Here is a 22,880-nt window from a genome sequence, read left to right as displayed (position 1 = left end):
GAATGATGTGACACGACCTGCCGGGTGTCCGTATTGTGCCGACTCGCCCGAGGTTGTTGCAGCTCCGCGGCAGGTAGAGGAGATGGAGGTCCCCTTGGCAGAGGAGGCAATAGCAGAGGTCGGCAGCGGCAATCACGGGCGAAGTGGCCCCGTCTACCACACTTGAAACACGCGGCCGACGTCGGCTGGCGGTCGGACGACCCGGCCCTCGCATGCGGTCGGCCCGTGTAGTCGCCCCGCTGGTCGCGCAGCCGGCGGCCTGGAATCCTACGCGGAACAGCCGCTGCCAACATGTCGTCGTCGCCCGAGTCGTCGGAGCAGTGGACCACCAGTCGCGGAGACCACCCCAGCGGCGGCCCGTCGATCTCGGGTTTCCCCGTCCACGCCGCCATCTGGTCCCATCGCTTGATATTAAACTTAGCGTCCAGGCAGCGCGCCACCCACCGCGATGAAAGCGGTTCGTGGCCGCACACTGGTAGCGAGATGTTGAGCTCCTGAGACAACTCCAGCATGCGGGAAAGAATGAGTGGATCCAAATGCTCGGCCGTTGCGTCGGGGTAGGCGGCCATGGCCATCGCCATCAACGCCCCCCGATAGGCCAACGGCGATTCCTCCGGTGCCCGGCGACGCGACATGAATTTCCTGGTGGCCGATGTCGGCGGGTCGTAAAATTTTGCCATCTCTGTGAACGCATCCCGCAGTGTCTTCTTCTTGGACGCCGGGATGGCGCGGAAGACCCCCAGAGACACATCATCGAGCAGCGTAGGTAGCGCTGCCAGCGCTTCTTCCTCCGTCCAGTTGACAGATCTAAAAGCCGACTCGAAGCGCCACGTAAAAGCACTCCCATCACCTCCGGCGGTGAATTCTTTTATGTGTGGAAGGCGATGTCCACGGTGGCAGGCGCGCACCGCGGGTGTCTCCGGCCGCCGTTCCCGCTCTCCGCTCAGTGCAGGCAAAATGGCGTCCAGCGGCCGCGTGGTAGCAGGCGCGCCTAAAATGGCGGCTGACGACTCCGACGCAGCCGCCCCACCCAAGACGACGGTGTCCTCCCGCGTGGCAGGAGCAATGGCGGGGCCCGATTCCTTAGTAGGACCCTTTCCCGCGGCGTCCAGTTGATCGGCGATCTGGCGACCAACGGCTGGTGAGGACGCCACCGCGGTCACCAAACTGAGCAGAATTGCGCGCAGCGACTCAATCTGCTCCGCCATCAGCCGCCATTCGTCTCTCGATCCCGCAGGAGCCGCATCTTCTCCCAGTCGGCGCTGAGAGGCGTCGAGGCGAGCATCGTCGGCCGGCGGCACCAGGGCTGTAGCTCCCAACAGCTCATCTTCGTCCGTCTCCGCCTCTTCCTCCGACAGAGGCACGGGCAGGTTCTTTTTTCTGAGGTGTTTAGACATCTTGACGATCGTCCAAACAGTCACAGAATCACTTCTGACACCAATGTAATACTCCTTCAGGAGACGGCTTCGGAATCGGTCCTTTTTATTACATTTCACGATACACCTTGCTCACTCACTCTCCGTTGCTGGCAGACAACGGAGAGAGGACAGACCACCCACTAAGTCCCCGCCGCGCACGTGGCAACCCCTGGCCCCGTCCGCGCGTGACCCTGCTCTCCTCCTGCTCCAGTCTGCTCCCGATCGTTCTCCTCCCCTCGCTCTTAACACCTCCGTCACGTGGTTCCCCCAGCCAATCATCCATGGACAGCTCCGACCATTCTCGATGGTTCCCTGTCAATCCCGGGACCACGCCCCTCATCCGGCTCCCCATTAGCTGGGGCCCCGAATGGCTAAGCCCATCCCCCTGATGGCCTGTCATGATGACGCATGGGCCATGGTCCCTATCTCCACCCTTATTGGCTACAAGCAGGACCGGCAAGCCAATCCCCACGTGAACCCTCTGTGGCTGTTATTACATATGCACTGTCCTTGAACTGTGAGGAGTTTGAAGAGGCCTCCCCTAGTGATGACGTCAAAGGCCTTTGTAAGATCAATGAATGCCAAGTACAGGAACATTCTCTGTTCTCGACAATTCTCATGTAGCTGACGCAAGGAGAAGATCATGTCAATCGTGTACCTTCCTGCTCTGAAGCCACACTGAGCCTCAGGATAAGTCCTCTCAGCTAGTATCTGTATCCTACTGAGGACCACACAGGCAAAGGTTTCCCCCACGATGCTCAGCAGGGAGATGTCACGGTAGTTATTGCAGTCCCCATGGTCACCCTTATTTTTATACAGGGTGATGATGTTGGAGTCTCTCGTGTCTTCAGGCACTACTCCTTCTTCCCAGCACTGGCAGAGAAGTTCATGGAGTTTTGTGAGGACGTCGGGTTTCGCACATTTCAGTACCTCAGGTGTGATTCTGTCCTGTCCCGGGGACTTGCCGCTGGCTAGTGAGTTGATGGCGTTGTCAAGTTCCTTCAAGGTTGGAACATTGTCCATTTGCTGTATCGTTGGTAGGGGTTTTAAAGCAGCAAGGGCAGCTTCTGACACACTGTTGTCTCGTGAGTAGAGCTCTGAGTAGTGGTCTACTCACCTGGCCATTTGCTCTTGTTTATCAGTGATAATGGCCCCTGTGCTGGATTTCAGGAGGGCAGTCCTCCTAATATTTGGACCAAAAGCTGTCTTGATGCCTTCATACATGGCACGGATATTACCAGTGTCAGAGGCGAGTTGGATCCTACTGCTGAGGTTCAGCCAGAAGCTGTTGGCGCAGCGTCTGGCGGTTGTTTGAGCTGCACTGTGAGCAGTTTTTAGAGCCCTTAATGATCCTGTACTTGGGACTTTCTTGTACTTCAGGAGCGCCATGCGCTTGGCTTGGAGGTTGGGTTCCAACATAGCCAGGTGTTCCTCAAACCAGTCTGTGTTCTGCCTTGTCTGCTTGCCGAAGGTATTGATGGCTGCATTGAAGATTACGTCTGTGATGTACACCCACTTTGTCTACACGCTTCCATCTAGTGTGTCGTGTAGAGGCTGCTCAAGGCTGTGCTGGAATGATTGAGTGAGCTCTGGGAGGGAGGTCTTGGCAGATTTGATTCGTAGGAAGCGCTTTTGTTTGAGGCAGTGTATCTTTTTGAGGCATAGTCTGACCTTGCTGGATATAGTGAGTGATCGGTGTCACAAACTGCGCTGTGGTAGCTGCGTGTGATGAGTACTGAGTTGAGCAGGGCTCATCGGGTGATGACGAGCTCCAGTTGGTGCCAATTAAGAGACCTTGGATGTCTCCATGACACTTTATTGCAAGGTTTTGTGAGAAAGAATGAGTTTGTGATACAGAGATTGTGGTATGAGGAGAGCTCCAGTAGTCTTTGGCCACTGGCATTCATCTTTCCGATGCCATGATAGCCAAGGCATGCCGTCCACGTGTCGTGGTCAGCCCCAACCCTTGCAGCATTGAAGTCTCCCAGCAGAAACACGTGCTCAGAGCTGGGGAATTTGCTACTAATATTGTGAAGCTTTTCATTGAACTGGTCATGAATCTCCGGAGGTGAGTAGAGTGTTGGGGCTTAGACACTCAGGATGTTTACATGGCCAGAAGCAGTCAGCAGTCTCATGAGCAGAATTCGCCTAGAGCCTGTGGCTGGTGGTTCTATCATGCCAAGGAGTGTGTTTTTGATGGCGAATCCAACACCGTGTTGCCTTGGTTCGTTCTGCTCTTTGCCTTGGCAGTAGAAAGTGTAAGTTACTCTCTCGTAGTGAGCCACTGCCAGCAAGCCGGTTCTCCTGCAGTCTGCAATATCGTCAGCTCCCTGTCGATAACTGCAGTCTTGCGGATGTCCTCAATCTGCAATAGATCTTCGGAGAGTCCAGAACACATTGTACGCACATTCCAGCTTGCACAATCAAGGGCTGGTACCTTTTTCCCTTTTGTTTTGCTTTTGTGTGGTGCAGGTGTTGCAGCCCACTCGTCTGGTGATGAAAAATAAGCTCCAAGCACCCATTGGAGCAGGTGAGTCATGGCTGAAAAGCACCTTATTGGCCGGGGGCTGCCCAGCTTGAGGCGGGCGGTAGCTATCCATTGGGGTGCAATGACAACTCCCACCGACGATGGCAACCCGTGGCGTCCATTTTTTACGCCAATCCAAAAAGAGCTTATAACTCGTGACTGCTGCAATCCGTGTTTCTTGGCCACAATTAGGTGGCCGAGGAGTGTCCTCTCCCCATTTTTGCACCTCTTGTTGGCGCAAAGCCCGGGCAGGTTACTCTGGAAATCCTGGGTTGCCCATGCGTCAGGATCCTCCCCCCTCGACCTTGCTGGTGAGGTCCAAAGGAGTGCATAGCACGACGTTTGGTACCAGTTTGGCTGCAGGGGCTGCGTCACAAAACCGCCTAAGGGGCCCCACTCGTGATTTTCTGTAGGGGTTTACTCCCTGAGCCATTGACTCTCCCGAGACACTCGCAAGGCAGTGAGAAAACCCCGTAACCCTGGGAGGGGCTCTTACCAGGTACTGACTGCCAGGCCAGCTGTGCCTGGGACTCGCGTACGGCAGGGTCGTCACGCCCTGAGGTAGTTTATCGCAAACTGCGGGGGAAGGACAATAAACCAAACACAAATAGCCGTTCTAAAGAAACAAGTTTCCAATTTAAATTTCAAAGTGCATAGCTCCATTCGCTTCCTCATCTCGGAAGGAAGAGAGTTCCAGACAGCCGCAGAAGGGCATCTGAAAGTGTGCGATGTAGTGACCGTCTTGGGAGGCCTTTACCGAGTATTGAAAAAATAATGGCTGGTGTTGATGATTATTTCCATGTCCTTTCAGTTGCTAATACCTCCAGTAATAGATCTATACATAACATTATCTGTGATATGAGCAGTTGGATTTCGTGTGAATTACCTACTAAGCAGTTATGTAGAGTGTGACTTAAATAAGTCAACATTAAACATTAGGATTTCCAGATACTGAAAGAAGCATCACGTGATATAAAAATAAGTTGACACACGCGTGCTATTGGACGCAAAATAATCTGATTATTATTGTCACTGTCAAGAACCTTATCCCTTTAGAAGCTCCTTTCAATTGTTACATTAAATACATGACTCGTATTACAATTTGGAAATCTCGAGGTTGTCAAAAAGCTTTTAAAGCTCTGCCCTGCCAAAGGTCCAGAACTTGCTATGGACACAAACATATTAATAGCAGAGGTTGAGGCATCAAACTTGTGGTAAAAAAACGCAGGATCTGCTGCGAAGTCGAAGTAAAACGATACATATATTTATATTAAATGGCTCGTTCAAAATGATGAGTAGGCCCATGTGCAAGTTTACTCTTTGTAAGTGAATTCAAAGTAATAACCAAGAAGCAATGTTCAAACAGGGAACGATAAAAGAATGATGAAGAATTGCTCGCCCATCAGGTCAACACATGTGTTTTTCAAGTGTGGCCGGCCAGAATATGGGTTTATTCTTTCATTCCTTTTCTTAGGTGAGTTCATGGTATGGGTGACTCATTGAACTCGGGTGAACAGCTGCCGGGAGGACACACCATACATGGCTGTAATGGTGTAACGGATCTCACCTGCACGCTCCATCCTCTGCTAAAGCACTTAATGCAGATGGACATCGGTGTAAGAACAAAGGTCTCCTCCATTAGACTGTTATTTGTCACAGTTGCCAGAGAGGGAACTAGAATGAGTGCACGTGCCAATGTAATGGTTTATTAACGTAAAACAAAACAGCAACATTAGCACGCTGACAATCATTGGTTTGGCAAATGTCGTCGTGATTATCGGTGACAGTTTCTCTACGAGAATAAAAATGTCAAGATGTTTTTGGAGCGTCACTGCAACGCTGCTGTGGATTTATATTGGCTTGGGTAAGTGTCTGTTCCTGTGGACGGGAACTGCACGGCTTCTAGAATGTACTTGGCACAATACAACTAAAATATTTGTGTGTACAATCTTCAGGTATGTGGCGTTTATGCTGATTTACACATTCAAAAATACGTGGATTTATTTATGTAGTTGATAACCATAAATACGCAACTCCATGCACCTTTACAATTCAAAGTTTGTATTGTTCTATTCAAACGTAACATCATTGCTCAGGCGCAGTAAAGTGTACAGTACATTCTCAACCTTATTTGTTTAGTTCTTTCACCCTGCCTCTTAACTATATAGCTCCATAAAGCTGTACATTGTCCAAAGGATAAATGTCCCTTTGCCCGGGGAAAGCGGTGTTTTTAAAGCAGTAAAGTCTTATAAAAATGTTTATTTTTAAATCATCTTCAAATGCCTCCAAAGGACAAAAGGCGTATTCCCACTGCCCATTTCCCAATCCATCTGTGACAAATCGCCCCGCACGCTCAGTCCCTGTGTATTTATATGGCAGTAATTAAGATTAAGCGGAGCAGTTGACACTGTGATTTGTGCAATGCACTCTGTACCCAATGAGTTTGATTTTTTTTTACCCGAGTTCGATTTTCGACCACAGATGAAATAAGTGGCGAGTGATGTCTGAATGGACCCCACTTCCCACCCTCCCCCCCTCCCCCCCTCCCCTCTTCACCAACACTCTCTGACCAGCGTGGTGAAGTATGGTCAAACACCCCCCACAACCGCCACGGCATGTGACTCTTTCTGAAACCATCCTGGGCCCTATGGCGTTTTGGGGTGAGATGGCCTTCATCCGGCAGTGGATTAACAAAGAATTGTAAGATTCGTAAGAATTGGTGCAAGCTTTACGAAAAGGCTGTTATCGAAAAAAATGTTCGTCTCATTCGTCATTTTTCACAACACATTTACACATATCTGTATTGCCATACATAGATTTGTGTAAATAATAGTTAAACTTGACACATTTTAAATATTGCTCCTATTTCTAGCCATGGCTTTGCTGGAGTGAACCGTTCTACGTGTGTCCCGAGAAGGCTCGTCACCATCAAGGTATAATCACAGGCAAAGCCTCTCGGTGCCACCACGCGTCGTCCCTTGATTCTTGCCACGGTGGCTAGATGTTAACTACCTCGCCCCGTATACAGGCGGTCGTCGGTTCCGACCCTGACGCCTGCTGTATATTTCGAGTTTGCATGTTACCTCTCCCCATGGTTGCGTGGTTTCTTATCCGTGTCCTCCAGTTGTTCCCCTCCACATTCCGTTATATGCATTTACATCATAAGTTCAGTGGCCATTACCTGGTCAAATAACAAAACACAGCTTAGTTTTCGTTCAATTTATTTAATCTACAGTAATTTCTTAGCTGACGCTTGGCGTACAAGATCTACTATTTTCCTTGGTTGATGACCTCAGGGTACCACTCCATTGCCTGTCTCGGTCACCTGCCCTCCTCCGCCCTGCACATGCGTCCCACCCGTCACGCCTCTCTCTCTTTGACTGCAAGCTGCAGTGCTTTTTTAACCGGGTTCCCACCTGTGACATTCGTAAAAAAAATCCACACACCTCTGCGGGTCACGAACTTATGTTCGGCTCTTAACCCTAAGTTTGACCTCCACATTACTTTCAAGTAGTTAATATAATCCATCAAAAACGCCACTCTGTTGACATGCCATCATGATCATCATCATAGAAGAGCTGTTAATTTGTAGGTCGTTTGTGATGGGGTAAAGTATGGGGACTTCCACCTCTTCAAAGGCAGCGCTCCCTCTGGTGGAGGCCCTTCTGCCAGCAGTGGTGTGAGAAAGAAATTGCAGGGCTCCACAAGTCTTCTCGCTGCCTCCGTAGTCTCACTTTCCATATCTTTTAATTCAACGAAGTGGCTTATCAAGTGAAAATTTGGAGCAGCCAAATATGCTCAACGCATGTTTCTAAATGTGGAGGGAAAAACCGGAGGACCCGGAGAAAAATCCACGCGAGCACAGGGAGAGAGACACGCAAACTCCAAATATACAGGCGTCATGGTTCGGGTTGAACCCACGATCTCCTGTATACAAGGCGAGGCAGTTAACATTTCGACACCACGCAGCCCCTTCTCACGAGTAAGGTACACGAGGCCCAACCCACCCACATAAACGATGGTAGCCTTTGGAAGCGTATGTAAACTGGAATTATATGTCTAGATCAATTGAGAAAGATGTGGGTGGTGACTTGGAGGAATGTGTGTGCACGTGTGTATATGTAGAGTATGACGAATAGATCGGTGCAAGGATAGAGATATAAATGGGTGTGTATATATATACACACAGAGAAAATGTATGAGCGACCTTAAAATACATTCTGTGGATTTTTAAAATATTCCATGTTGGAGGTTCTCGTCATTTCCCGTGAAACAAATCATAGCATTAATTTTGTGCGGCAGGGTGGCAGCACAATGTTAACACCTGTGCCTCACAGTAAGAAGGTCCTGGGTTTTATTCTCAACTTGAGCTCATTTCTTCATGAAGTGTGCATGTTATCGCCTTCTTCTAGATTGGGTTTCTCCTGGTTCCTCGGTTTCCTCTGATATATATATAAAAACACAAAGATCCCCCATATAGTCTTAACAGACTGTAGGGGCAAGTGCTGTTAGCGAGCACTTATGAAAGCCGCAACGGTACACGAGGGGGTGGGTGGCCAGCACCACGCCCGACCGCCTTTGTTTCCCTAGTGGTGATGTTTACACACCACACCAGGTACTCATTTGAGGCTGAGTCGACCTAGGGGAGGCCCAGGACCGGTTCAGATAATCGCCACTGGTGTTGGCCGTGAGCGGCAATCGAACTCGGGTCGCCAGGTTCATAGCGCAGCGCGCTAACCGCTACACACACACACGCAATGTAACTGGTATTGGCCAAACATCCCAATGCTGAAAAATGACCTGCACATTATTCACATAGCAGTAACATCACCCCAACTCCAAAAAAGTTGGCAGGACCCTCCTGATAAAGAGTCTTGAGACTCAGTAAGGCTTTCCTGAATAAACACGCTTAATAATAATATAACATCTCAGCCAGTCCCTGCAACTTTGGCTGTGGTGTTTTTCCAGGAATTATTCTTTGTATTGGTCTCATAAAATATTTTAAATATGGGACATCGAAATTATGAGAACCTGACTTTATGACGAAATCTGTAGCCAAGGTTTTGTCCAGAATGGAGCTAGAGGTATATATTATTGGCCTGCTTTTATGTTGTTTTACTGAAGCAGCTTGCTGTTATTTAAGCATTACCCATACCTAAAACAGAAGGAGTGGATAAGTGGTGGTGCAGTGGTTAATACACAGTACTCTGAATCCAGTTACCTGGGTTATATTAGGTGCAGTACCTGGGTTCCCGGCCGAGGCTAGCATTAGTGGTGAGTGATATTTGAACGAAAGAAGGCAACCCACACCGTTCAGCTTGATCAGGATCGTTCAAGCAAATCCTGTGACCAAAATGACTTTGGGAAGCCTTTATCCACCAGTGGATTATGACACGTTTTGAATTATCTTAGCAAAGATGCCAAAGATCGCAACTCTTTCTAATATTGTGGGACAAGTTTCAGAACTTTGTGAGTCCAGTCTGTAGCATAGCGATGGAAATATAACACACGGATCAGAAAATCAACTCAAATTAAGCACATTATATTGCCTGCATAGAAAAGTAATAGGGCTTGGGCGTTACACACGATGAATGGGGATGATGACCGGCAGTTGGGATTGATTGTTGAGTGGCAGCATGAAGAAAGAGCGTCGATGGTGGGATGGCATAAGCTCATGTGCAGTATCTAGATTGGACTGTTGCTTCACGAAGCCATGAGAGATGGCGGAGCCTTGATCCAAAAGTGGCTTGGGCATGCCTGGCTCCTCCCCCTCTCTTACCTTATATCATCTCTTGTCACAAGCAGCTCTTTAGCCCACTACAGCAATTCGTTTCTTGCTGTGGCTTTCTCACCTGGATAACGGACGCTTGTGTTGCTTCCGAAACGTCGTGATTTATTTTCGTATTTATTTTATTTTATACCTACGTGACTTTACCGAAAGAACCAAAGAGTGTGGATCATTGCAGTCACGAAAACTTCAGATCTAGATTAAAGCACTGAATGCTTGCCGTTTAGAAAACTCGGTGGTAACACGTAGCATGGACGTCCAGGGATTACGTGATCTTTGAACTTTAAATGTGTTTGTGTAACGTGCATCATGCTTGTCTTTACCAAGCCAAGGGTCTGAACATCACATGTGAAAAAAAAACTTCCAGGCATGTGTGTCACACGTAAAATATTTCATATTTAACATTTAATATCCGGTATCAGAGTAGTAAGAGATCATTGTTTACTGACCATGGCCAACTGCAAACTAGAATCTATTCTGATTTTGATAGCTAAGCGGGGTTTTGTGCCTGGTTAATACTTGCACGGGTCACCACCGGGACCTGCCAGGGGCTGTTGGCGTGGGGAGATGGCAGTGCCGAGTGCAATCCCGTCTTGTAAATGTGTGTGTCTGTGTGTCTTGTAAGTGTGTGTCTTGTAAGTGTGTGTGTGTCTTGTAAGTGTGTGTGTGTCTGTGTGTGTCTCTGTGTGTGTCTGTGTGTGTGTGTCTTGTAAATGTATGTGTCTGTGTGTGTCTTGTAAGTGTGTGTGTGTGTCTTGTAAATGTGTGTGTGTCGGTGTGTGTGTGTGTCTGTGTGTGTGTGTGTCTTGTTAATGTGTGTGTGTCTGTGTGTGTCTTGTAAGTGTGTGTCTTGTAAGTGTGTGTGTGTGGGTCTCATACGTGTGTGTGTCTTATAAGTGTGTGTGTGTGTGTGTCTTGTAAGTGTGTGTGTGGGTCTTATAAGTGCGTGTGTGTCTTATAAGTGTGTGTGTGGGTCTTGTAAGTGCGTGTGTCTTATAAGTGCGTGTGTGTGTGTGTCTTGTAAGTGTGTGTGTGGGTCTTATAAGTGCGTGTGTGTCTTGTAAGTGTGTGTGTGGGTCTTATAAGTGCGTGTGTGTCTTATAAGTGTGTGTGTGGGTCTTATAAGTGTGTGTGTGTGTCTTGTAAGTGTGTGTGTGGGTCTTATAAGTGCGTGTGTGTCTTATAAGTGTGTGTGTGTGTCTTGTAAGTGTGTGTGTGGGTCTTATAAGTGTGTGTGTGTCTTATAAGTGTGTGTGGGGGGGGGTGGGGTCTCCGTGTATTTCTGATTTCCTCCAACATGTCAAACACATTCATAATATTGGCCAAACGTTCACGTGTAGGACCCTCCTAAAGAAAAGTGCTTATACTCAGTGTGGCTTTCCTGGGTTAATAATTTGAATCATTAGTATCATTATTACATATGGCTAGCCATTGTTTTAAATATTTTTATCAGTTAAAGGCCATCTACATCATGTGAATGTAACACAATACTGCATAGTGTACTCTGCCCGAACATTTCTGATTGTAGTATTAGCAGAAATAGCATTAATGAGGGGCCCTTTCTCACGTGTGAACATTGTAAATCTCTTGACAGCAGCCCTGAGGCCATGTTTTATTCAGAAATACATTTACTACTGTCTGGCCTTAATCCCTATTCCACTGGGCAATTTAAACGGGTCCCAGAGTTTCGAGGTTATGAGTAAGCTCGTTAAAAGCTCTGCTGCGATTTTCTACATGATGTTTTTAGTTTTTAAATCCTTTATATTAAGTGCACTTGCTTGCTTGCTTGCGCGCTTACGACCGTGCAAATCTTTCGGTCGTTTTTTAACCCACTTCCCGTGATCCAATCGAGCTGACATTTTGCACACAGACTCGTTGTGCGTGACAATTTATTTTCCTGAAATTTTTTTTCCAAAATGTTCCACTTTTTAGGAAAAAAAGAAATTTCATATTTTATTTAAAATACCAATGTGATCAAAATGAAACTCTTACTCAAGAAAAACAGAAATGAATAATAAAATAAAACCGATGCCACGCATATAAAGGATTTATAGTGAAAAACTTTGTTTTTACGGGTTAATTTTTTAATCTCTACATTTGTACCGGGTAGCGGCTTTTTGCACAAGGTGTACACGCAAACTTTTGAGCCGTACCTTCGCCTGTCGGCATCACGAGGTGCCATGGGGGCGGTGTGTGAGCTGAGGAACGGCACCGTGCGGTGAGACAGTGGTGATATATGCCCATATAAATGTTAAACATTTTAGTACGCAGTGTGGGTCTTGAAGTTTTGCAAGCGAGATATATTGTTATTTGCATTGTTTGATCGCTGGGACATGACATTTATGTGAGCTTGAAAGCCACGTGCAACTCTATATATTCAACATGTTGAAGAAACGTGCATTCCCTTGTTACTAATAATAGGATATATTTTTTAATGTTCAGCTTCAACCCATACGTTTGTGCTTTAAATGCCTATTTGCAGTCATTAATAAACTACAGATGCAACTAATGCTGCACTGAACACTCAGATGCGACACGCATGATGTGCACAATGAACGAACACAACGTTTTAGGCAAGCGTGCGTCTTAACATATTTTCACACGTCCACGTGTAGCCCATCCAATTAAAAGCCGTTATTTATCACGAGGGGCCAAATATAAACGACATAGACCTGTTTACGGACGCATTCATGAAATGCTTACAAAAGGCCTACTCGAAGCCAAAGCAATGTTTGATCTGAACTCCACATAACACATTTTTTTATCGGCGTATAGAATAGTTCTTTAATGAAATGCCATTAGAATGGCTGCAGGTGTTGCCTGCTTTCCGCTCTCAACATAGGCTTGTAAAATATGGTGAAAAGTGCCTCAGGACCTATCGTTTTTTTTTTGAAAGCGGTTATGGCCCATTACTCTGGCGGTATGACTAAAGGGACTCGTAACTTTCACACGCCAGGGCGGACGGAGGGCCATCACATCACCAGCTGGGCTGCGTTATATGCATGCTTCACATCTTACCTCAGTTGTACGTTACGCAAAATGCTTCGCTTTATAGGAGCCCAAGGTGACAAGAATTCTCATCATTAAACTGCATTCCCAATTACAGGATACAACCATTTCTGGGAATGCTTCACTCCCCGCGACACCGAATGGAATGGCTGACATGGGCGGCGTTTGCCCGGCAAACGTGTGGCTGGGAAAATATCACTTAGTGCAGCAAGGGGAATAGGAGGTCTTGCACTCCTTTGAAAGGTGCCGATACACGTGACCTATCTGCGTAGTTATCCCTCTGCTAGATCGTAATTCCCATAGCGCACAATCTGACAAGTGGTGAGAAACGTGGCATTTTTTGTTCCATCTGCAAAGTTTCCACTCATGTACAAAGATTTAGCCAAAGGATTTTCAATAGGATTTTTTTCCCCTGAACATATGCTTGAAATGCTGTGGTTTGGCCAATGGAATCTGCCCAGAGGGTGGTTTTTTTTGTTCGTGTGCACATGTCACAGTACATTTCTTTGGGAAAGCCCCTGGGTATAACGGAATGCCATTATACTTTTTTCGGTTGCACCTTGGAGCTCAAAGCCACGTCGAAAATACGGTTGATTTTCATGTTTGTTGGAGTAATGTACAAATATTGTGTGACATTATAACCATCACCAGAGGAATGCGCCATATGCTGCCCGCCCGCACGCGTTCTGGTCCCACATTGCATCAAGAATCACTAATACTGCATGGAGTCATGTTGTAATATATTATGTTTGTGATTTCTCTTTTTCATTTATTTCTTTAAGCTGACTTTGAAGCTTCTCCACATTCCTGTTTTCATAGATTTTCTAAGAATGAAGATTTTCGGAACCGCATGCGTCACTGAGCGTGCTTTTAGAAATGACCGAGGCACCACTTTGGTCAGATGACATGTGTTGCTTTCTTGTAAAAATGCAGCCGTTGTGCTAAAACCATTTTGGTAAAGGCGCGCATTTAATAAAACTGTGTTTCTGCAGGGTCGGTGATGATAACCGCAACAACTCTGAGTTGATGTCTTACATCCACCAGGCCCCTTGCACAGTAAATGTAATTTTGCTCCTTTCCACGTGGCGTCATCCCCCCACACAATGACACGTGACGTTCCCTATAAGTGCAATTGCACGCGAGTGTGAAACTTTCTCGGAGGGTGTTCGCCGAAGAGATGGAACAACATGATTAGATCTTGTGCAGGTGCTGCATGGATTGTTTCATCGCAGGGTCGTGCGAGGTGGCAGCATCTAGGGGAGGCCTTCATGCAGCAGTGGACTGATCCTCTGCTGATGATGATTGTTGTAGTATATGCATGGCCTCTATAAAACGCTGGAATAATTATTTTGCACAAGAGAAATTGGGCTTTTGTTGACATATGTGACGGTGATTGAAGACACGTTTTAAACATCTTCATGGTTTCGGAAACATCTTAATGATACTCCCTGCCCTTGCAGATTTACACATGCCCATATCTGCCACCTAGCTCTTTCACATAGCATGCACAACGTACCCAGGGTCTGGGCGTTGCTTTTGTTACAATCAACTCTCTAGCAATGTGCACCAAATATGTCATCCTCGGCTAGATTCCCTCGCCTCCGTCCACGCCCTCCACTGACTTCTCATCGCCAGCACGGTAAGCTACAAGATCGCCCGCCTGTGCAACCGTGCTTCTCCTTTCGACTCACCTTGGCTCTCCTGACACTCTGCACTACAGCTGATGGTCGTGCCTCTCGGTGGCACGACTCACAACCTCCTACTCCGTGTGACCAAAGACTAGGACCGTCGCTTCGTGGCAGCACTCGCCATTTGAAATGCTACTCCGCTGCGAATTCACAGCATTCAACCTCCACCGACGATAAGAAACACGTAAAAAGTCACTTCTTTATTAACCTGGCCCCCACCTCTGTCAAGCTGGCTTTCAAGCTACACTCACCTTGGCTCCATGCCTCTGGGTCACGGTCATTTATGTTTGTGAAATAGTGTCTGCATCATAAATTGCATTATTATTATTATTTCACAAAGATTTCACGTTACTAATGAAACCCATCAAAAAAAACTGGTGACAGTTGTATGTTTGTATGTTGAACTTCCTTCATACCGTACGTAGCCAAACCGTACTAATCGGAGGTGCGGGGGAAGGGCAATAAACTAAACACAAGAAGCAATTCTAAAGAAATTAGTTTTCGATAAAAATAAAAAAAGATGCCTGTATTAATAAAAACATTTGTCACGGCTATATGATAGTAATACACAAATTGTTTCATCATAAATACATTGAAAATAAAATATTCTGCCCCAAAAACAAGTTATGAGGATCTATTTGCATACTCTTAATGAGGTGTTTGTTTCTGGTTGTATTGATGACCATTATGACATTTGGAGTTCTAATCACATGATATTGTGAAAATGGTCTGCATATGGATATTTACTTATCTATGTTACTATTTGCAATTTAATGAGCACCTTGATAAGAGCAACTTTTTTATTTTCCGAGAGTTGAGTCGCAAAATATGTTTCTAAAACTATTTTCATCTTAAGTGAATGTATTAACTTTACTTCATAACTTATGGTGAATTTTTATTCCGTTTACATAATGTATTTTATTCATTAAATAGAGCGAGACTTCGAAATAAGCCGATGTTTATATTGGTGGATGTTTATGCCGTTATCTGATTTTTGAAACCATTAAAAAATTAGATTATGTAAAATATGAATCTTATAATGTTGTTCAATCCCTAGCAAAGGCCTGTGCTGCCACCATAATACACAGGGGACACAGGGTACTCAGACCTCTGCCAGATCGTGAAATGTACTTCCTTCTGTTGGATTGCATTAACAAAATAAACATTTGCTCAAAAATGACCTCACTGAATTGAGCATTCACCGACTGGAGGAAAATAACCCAAAGCCAAAGAGTGTTGTATTGCAAATATGAGTCACGCAAATCATTATCCCTCATCCCGCTATCTTTCTGCATTCTCTCATGCACCAACACCTACGTCTCCACATGCTTCCACATGGATTTCAGCAATGACGCAGCATGAATTGGCAGGAACAACAACAAAACAGCAATTCATCACATTTTTTGCCAGTGAGCTGAAAGTGATCTAAGCGCTTGTTCATCTCCAGTTAGATCTCTCCACAAGCGATGACTTCACTCGAGCGCAGTGCAAGATGATTTCTACCTTCAACTCGCTGGCCACACATTGTCACAACTCCTCAATAGAAAACGGAATGTTATTTTTCTTATACCATTTGTAATCGTATTCAAGCTTAATGCAGGGGGGGGGGGTTCAAACAAATCTGAAGGGATTTTATTTTTCGATTTAAAGCTTTCGTAACTGCAGGGATTCATCTTCTTGGTTCTTTCGGTAAAGTCACGTAGAAGGTAAATAATAAAATAATAAAAATAAAACATAATAAAATACAATTCTCACGACGTTTCGGCCACAACGCAAGCAGCCGTCCTCAGGTGAAGAACAGGTCTGTCATTCAGACGCTGTCTTTCCGACAGACCTGTTCTTCACCTGAGACAGACCTGTTCTTCACCTGAGACAGACCTGTTCTTCACCTGAGACAGACCTGTTCTTCACCTGAGGACGGCTGCTTGCGTTGTGGCCGAAACGTCGTGAGAATTGTATTTTATTATGTTTTCTTTTTATTATTTTATTATTTCCCTTCTACGTGACTTTACCGAAAGACCCATGAAGAAGTTTCAACATGCACACGGCAGGGGAAAGGGGTCGTGGGCCAGTACCTGCACTGCCGGGCACGGTGTGACCCTGACGGAAGGGATTGGGCCCCCCAGTAATGGGGCCTCTAAATGTCTCTTGACGGCAGTGGATGTGTTGCACTGGCATTGCATTCCGTCGCTTTGGGTGATCTTCAGAGTCCAAATCCCTCTCAAGGACAAACACTTCCTGGTGCTGTTTTCTGTACACAAGCACGTAATAACCAAACATAACAAAAAAAATGGTGATGTGTCAGGCAATCCTCTTGAGGGCAGTATGATTGATGGATGTCCCGAGTTATTGTTGTTATTATTATTATTATGTTATATGTGTTGCAACTGAACAAGAACACACCACACTCCTACAATTTACAGGACACGGTCATCTTTGTCAATATTGATTGAGCTGGGTAGGAGGTTTGCATGGACAGCGGAGGGCAAATGGAAATTTGTAATTTGAATATTGGCCGATTTCGTCTTCCCATCTGCATGGAGTGTATTTTGTAAGCAAGTACGGTGCAATGTCTCCTGTGTGATTGGAATGCTGAGATCGCACCTTCTCGAGGATATTTTGGCCCACTTGTCGATGCTTGCCAGGCATCTTGGAAAAGTAGAGATTACCCAAAAGCTTATCTCTACCACAGGTGACCTGCTGATCAACTAAAACTGTGGTGCACCCATGTATGCTACTTGGTGGATTAAGGTGGGATGGGGGGGAATTGAAGAAACTTTTATTCAACTCATGCTGTGAGATCGAACTGGCTACTATCAGCGCGTTAGCCATTACACCACAGCAGCATCCTTGTAAACCTCAACATTGATGAAAAATAATGACCGGCAGTCTGTGGTCTGTAATAACAGGTTACATGTTTAACTATTGTAGAAAAACACGTTTCAGGCCTCGTGTGAAATTCATTGTTGGTGATGTGAAAATTAGGTAATCTGCAGAATTGCGCGACTTTGATTGGTCAGTTGTCACAGCCGCCCATTGTGCTTCATCGCCGCCAAAATTCCCATTCTGTGCGAGCCTGACAAATGGGGCCCGTTTCAGGCACAATTTGTAAAAAAACAATACATATGACAACTGCACACTTGGAGTGCTCCTACTCAGGGATTGTTGATTGAATAGTCCCTCATAGTTTGCACACCGAGAATTTAAAGCCATTTTCGCATTTTTAGAGACGCCACTGAGGCTACACAAAAGTGCAGTCTGGCATTTTTAAATTGGGATATAATTTCACTTCGGCCATTTTATTTTGAAAACCAAAAAATGCATTCCATTGCACATCATATTTAATTTGGTTTATGCTTAGTGCTTCTCTTTCCATTAAACGGTACACTGATTTTTCGCTATGGATTACCGATTTCTCTTTGCTCGAGTCAAATTATGGTTTCTTTTTGTTGCTCCATGGGGGTCTTGAATTTTCCACGGGCAGAGAAAACTAAAATATTTAAAACAAAATGCTCACGAATTGCCCTAGTTTGTACGTTCTTAATTCGTGCTCATCAACCCAAAGTTTATGTTGCTTTAATAGTTCGTCAACAAACACGTTGTGAGACTGTTATGTTGACTGCAAGGCTTTTGCACTCTAAACCCTTCTGCATATTTACGCGCATAAAAGTATGCCAATTGATTTATTCTGCCAAGGTGTCCCCGTGTTCCCATTGAAACCTGTTGCCTTTTCTCAAGCCTCTTATTCACATTATTGGAACAGACTGGCATACTTTTGCTGATTTAAATAGCTTTGAAAGAAAGACGCATTGTAATGCGAGACATTCCAACAGCACAGGGCATTCCTGAGCCGCCGTACTTGCAGTACTTTTTTTTTCTAGCGAACTCTGCCAAAACAGAAGCGGTCTGCTTGTTTACAGTAGCATTTCGGCGCAGTGTTTTTTGGAAAAATTAAACGTTAGGGAAAAAATAATTACGGTGGGAGGCATCGTTGAATGCAGTTCGTGAGGATTTTTTTTCCAGGGGGTGAGGAAAACAACTGATAACGGCGGTTAAGTTTACTTTAAAGAAAGATTTGTCTCACTAATGAGTTGTGGAAAGTGTTGCTGCATTTTGCAGTGCTTTCAAGTATTTAAAAAAAAACATTCTGAATGCTTGCCATGTTAAATTACTTTTGGAATCAAGGGTCAAATAGCACAACGGGGAAATATTTCTGTTAAGGATTCTCCTCACGATGCCAAAAGACCTGTTGATAAACATTTCAAATTGGAACCCAAATTATGTGCACGGTTTCCAGAATTTGGGTGAACTGCCTTGGTTACTCGATCACATAAATAGTTAATTAGGTGTCGCATGGCCTCTTTTTGTGCCACATTTCATCAAAATGCTGAGACTCTTATCATAGATGTCTACATTTATCTATTAATAAGCCACTTATTGACTTCCTGATAAAACACCAAAAAAACATTGCATTGGGCTTCAAAAGTGCCATCGAATGAATTTCGACTTAAAGCTTTCGTGACTGTAGGGATTCATCTTCTTGGTTCTTTCGGTAAAGTCACGTAGAAGGGAAATAATAAAATAATAAAAATAAAACATAATAAAATAATTCTCACGACGTTTCGACAGCTGTCTTCTCGGCAGACCTGTTCTTCACCTGAGGACGGCTGCTTGCGTTGTGGCCGAAACGTCGTGGGAATTATTTTATTATGTTTTATTTTTATTATTTTATTACTTCCCTTCTACGTGACTTTACCGACAGAACCAAGAAGATGAATCCCTGCAGTCAGGAAAGCTTTAAAATAATTTTATTATATTTTATTTTTATTATTTTATTATTTCCCTTCTACGTGACTATACCGAAAGAACCAAGAAGATGAATCCCTGCAGTCAGGAAAGCTTTAAAATAATTGTATTATATTTTATTTTTATTATTTTATTATTTCCCTTCTACGTGACTTTACCGACAGAACCAAGAAGATGAATCCCTGCAGTCACGAAAGCTTTAAAATAATTGTATTATGTTTTATTTTTATTATTTTATTACTTCCCTTCTACGTGACTTTACCGAAAGAACCAAGAAGATGAATCCCTGCAGTCACGAAAGCTTTAAAATAATGTTATTATGTTTTATTTTTATTATTTTATTACTTCCCTTCTACGTGACTTTACCGAAAGAACCAAGAAGATGAATCCCTGCAGTCACGAAAGCTTTAAAATAATTTTATTATGTTTTATTTTTATTATTTTATTACTTCCCTTCTACGTGACTTTACCGAAAGAACCAAGAAGATGAATCCCTGCAGTCACGAAAGCTTTAAAATAATTTTATTATGTTTTATTTGTATTATTTTATTACTTCCCTTCTACGTGACTTTACCGAAAGAACCAAGAAGATGAATCCCTGCAGTCACGAAAGCTTTAAAATAATTTTATTATGTTTTATTTTTATTATTTTATTACTTCCCTTCTACGTGACTTTACCGAAAGAACCAAGAAGATGCCATCGAATGTTTTTTGTTTCTTGCCCCCCCCCACACACCCACCGTTTGTAGAGGGCTCGTGAAGCTAACCTTTATTCCAGCTCTGCTAGGACAGTCAAAGTCAAAGTGATTTCCTGCTCAACTGAGCATTGAGGTGGTGCTCATCTCCTGTTTACGGCCCTGCTGAGGCAGTGGCAGAGACGTCCACATTCCGAGGATGGCGGCGAATCTACGCATGGGGACAAACCACCATTGACTTTTCCCCACACAAACGTGCTACTTGTACTTTTTGTTGTTATCAACTCCAGAGGAATGACGAGTTGAGTCGACCTCCAGGCAATTTTCCGATTGTGAATCGCTCGCTCTACCACAGAGCCACCTGGTCGGTTGGAAATAAAATAGATGCTTTTATTTCCCAGAAAACAAAACAATATCTTGGCCACTAATACTACATATATTTGGGAAATATTTAATTATGATAGGGGCCATGCTATCTAGGGATGCTGTTTTTTATGCTGAGGATGCACGTGCAGGACAAACTATTGTATTTGCATTCGGTGTTTAAAAATATATTTACAACAGGTGCACGAAAAGAAAAATGTTTTTATATAGGCGATCATATCTACCGTGCGTTCCACCAAGTGGCCACAGAAGGAAGTCACATCACTGCTTGTTTTTTTTTCCTTTCCAAACTAAGATACCAACATATTGAAGTAACGGCTTGAGACAGAATGATGGACAGCTCAGGGAATGAATGCAGCACGTCAAGGCAAGGAGCCAACACCTCGGAGATTATGGGTTGAAGCTGCTGGGTGAACCAGAGAAAGAGTGATGATTGCAGAGAAGAGGCATCTCCAAGTAAAAACGGGGCTCTGTATTGAACAAAACAATTGGTAATCAATTATGGATCAGTTATAGGCAAGCAAGTGCCTTTACGATAGCCGTGAGCTGTAAGAATACCACGTGTACCAACTATACAGTGCAAGCATGACAGTTACATTAATTACTTAGTTGTGATAATTTACAACCTTTATGGAAATCCACTGATATCTGAAGCTATTATACACTGTGTCGATCATGTGGTTGATTTGAACCATACTTCCCCATGCTGGTTAGTCAGGGTTAGTGAAGGGGGCATGACTGGATGCTATTCGGAAATGAACCTCAGGTCAGGAATGAACATCAGGTCTCTGGGTTACTAGCAGAGTGTGTTAACCACTGTGCCACTTTTCCTCCAAAATTGGATTGATTTGTGGTGTAAAAACTAAAGACGTGCTATCTTTCCCGCACCTTCGATTAGCACGGATGGCTAAGTACAGTGTTAAGGAAGTTGAACATACATACATCTTGCTGTGTGATACTTGGCAGAGATATCTAGTCATAACAATGATTCAGAACTTTAAGAATATGAAAGAGATTCCTCCTTAAACTAGTGCTTACAGCATGGTCTCACTTAGAAGCCTGGAAAAAACAATAACTAAATAAATAACTGTAGACACAAAAAACTCACACATCACCGATTTGGCTAATAAAAAGTCCAGGTTAAGCATCCACATGGGAACTACTTGCAAATATCCAAAGCATTCCATCGGAGGAGACAGACTGGGATGAGATGTTCTTTGTAGTTGCATCCTACGTATGTCATGGCATAAACCAGAAAGTGTCTTTAGTTTACTATAATCCTACGTTAGACAGAAGGGGGATATGTGACAGGAATGAATGGAAAACGCTATACCCATAAGCGTCCCATTTCTTATCATTCAAATTGACCACGTGTCATCACGAACGCAGAAATGTACAGACCTGCGTCCCAGTTTTAAAAAATGTGGAAATCTGAAAATATTTTTGCTCACGGTAAAGCATGGAGCCAATTTTCATTTCTCAAGGTTTTCCACATAATCGTTTATTTAGACAATACATGGGCCAAGTTTCACCCGTTTTGGCGAGGCTTGCCTAAACGTCTGCTGAATTCCTTCCGTTGTTTTCTACGACTTCCTTTCCTTATAAGGCAGTCGGCGAGCAGGCAGGGAAAGTGGTAGGCCTCTTTATTTGTGCGTCAGAGAGAGAGAGCCATGCCAATGCACACATGCTCCCAATTACATCACTTTTTTGACCAGACTTCCTTGTGTTTTTTAGACGCCTGTGCTGCAGTCTGCAGACTTAAAAAGAGAACACATTTCCTCTAAACTGTGAATATGAGGCACCGCTCACTGTCTTGTCTATTATGTTTTTCGAAACGTTTTGCTTCCACGCAAGTTGCATTCTTATGCTCAACATTAGGTTTGTTTTAATTGTCCGATTACCTGTTTCAATCATTTGTAATCCTGAGAGAAATCAGCTGTTGGCTGGGTGAGTTGGGATGTTATTTTTGTAAGGGGAGATTTTAACTCTTTGGAGTCAGTCACTTAAATGTGAAGATTGAAAGCATAAATAGACTTGCATTTATCGTGGCAACGAAATGCTTGAATTAGGAAATGACGTTTTAATTTACCAATTGGCTCACATTGATGCCCTGGTTAAAGGTCTGTAAGTATCTATTTGTACTTTTTTCTCACGACAATTTCGGCTAATTGTATATTTGTTGCTATTAATATGATGCTGCAAATGCAATAATTTATTATACATAACGCATTACGCATAACACATGGTAAAATTAAACACGACAACTGAAAATGATGTTGTAATAAATAAAGTTCCCATTTATTGTATAATTAAAAGTCACTGTCCCCTTCTGTGTCACATTGGCATTTTCCTTGTTTTAAAGGAGCGGCTGTTAACTGCAAATTGTATAAATACTTTAGGAGCCACAGCTCCCAGGACTTTCCACTTTCCATTCAAATGCGCAAAACGATGCCGAACAAAGGAGAAATGTTCTCACCGTTCGGAAATATTTCCATGACTCCTTACGAGAAGCGCTTTGGGATCCTGACACCAAAACCGATGAACAGAATGCCATTTCAACACATT

The sequence above is a fragment of the Lampetra planeri genome, chromosome 20, assembly GCF_965212315.1.
Source record: "Lampetra planeri chromosome 20, kcLamPlan1.2.h2, whole genome shotgun sequence".
NCBI classification, from domain to species: domain Eukaryota; kingdom Metazoa; phylum Chordata; class Hyperoartia; order Petromyzontiformes; family Petromyzontidae; genus Lampetra; species Lampetra planeri.
Note: the sequence above shows the minus strand (reverse complement) of the source record.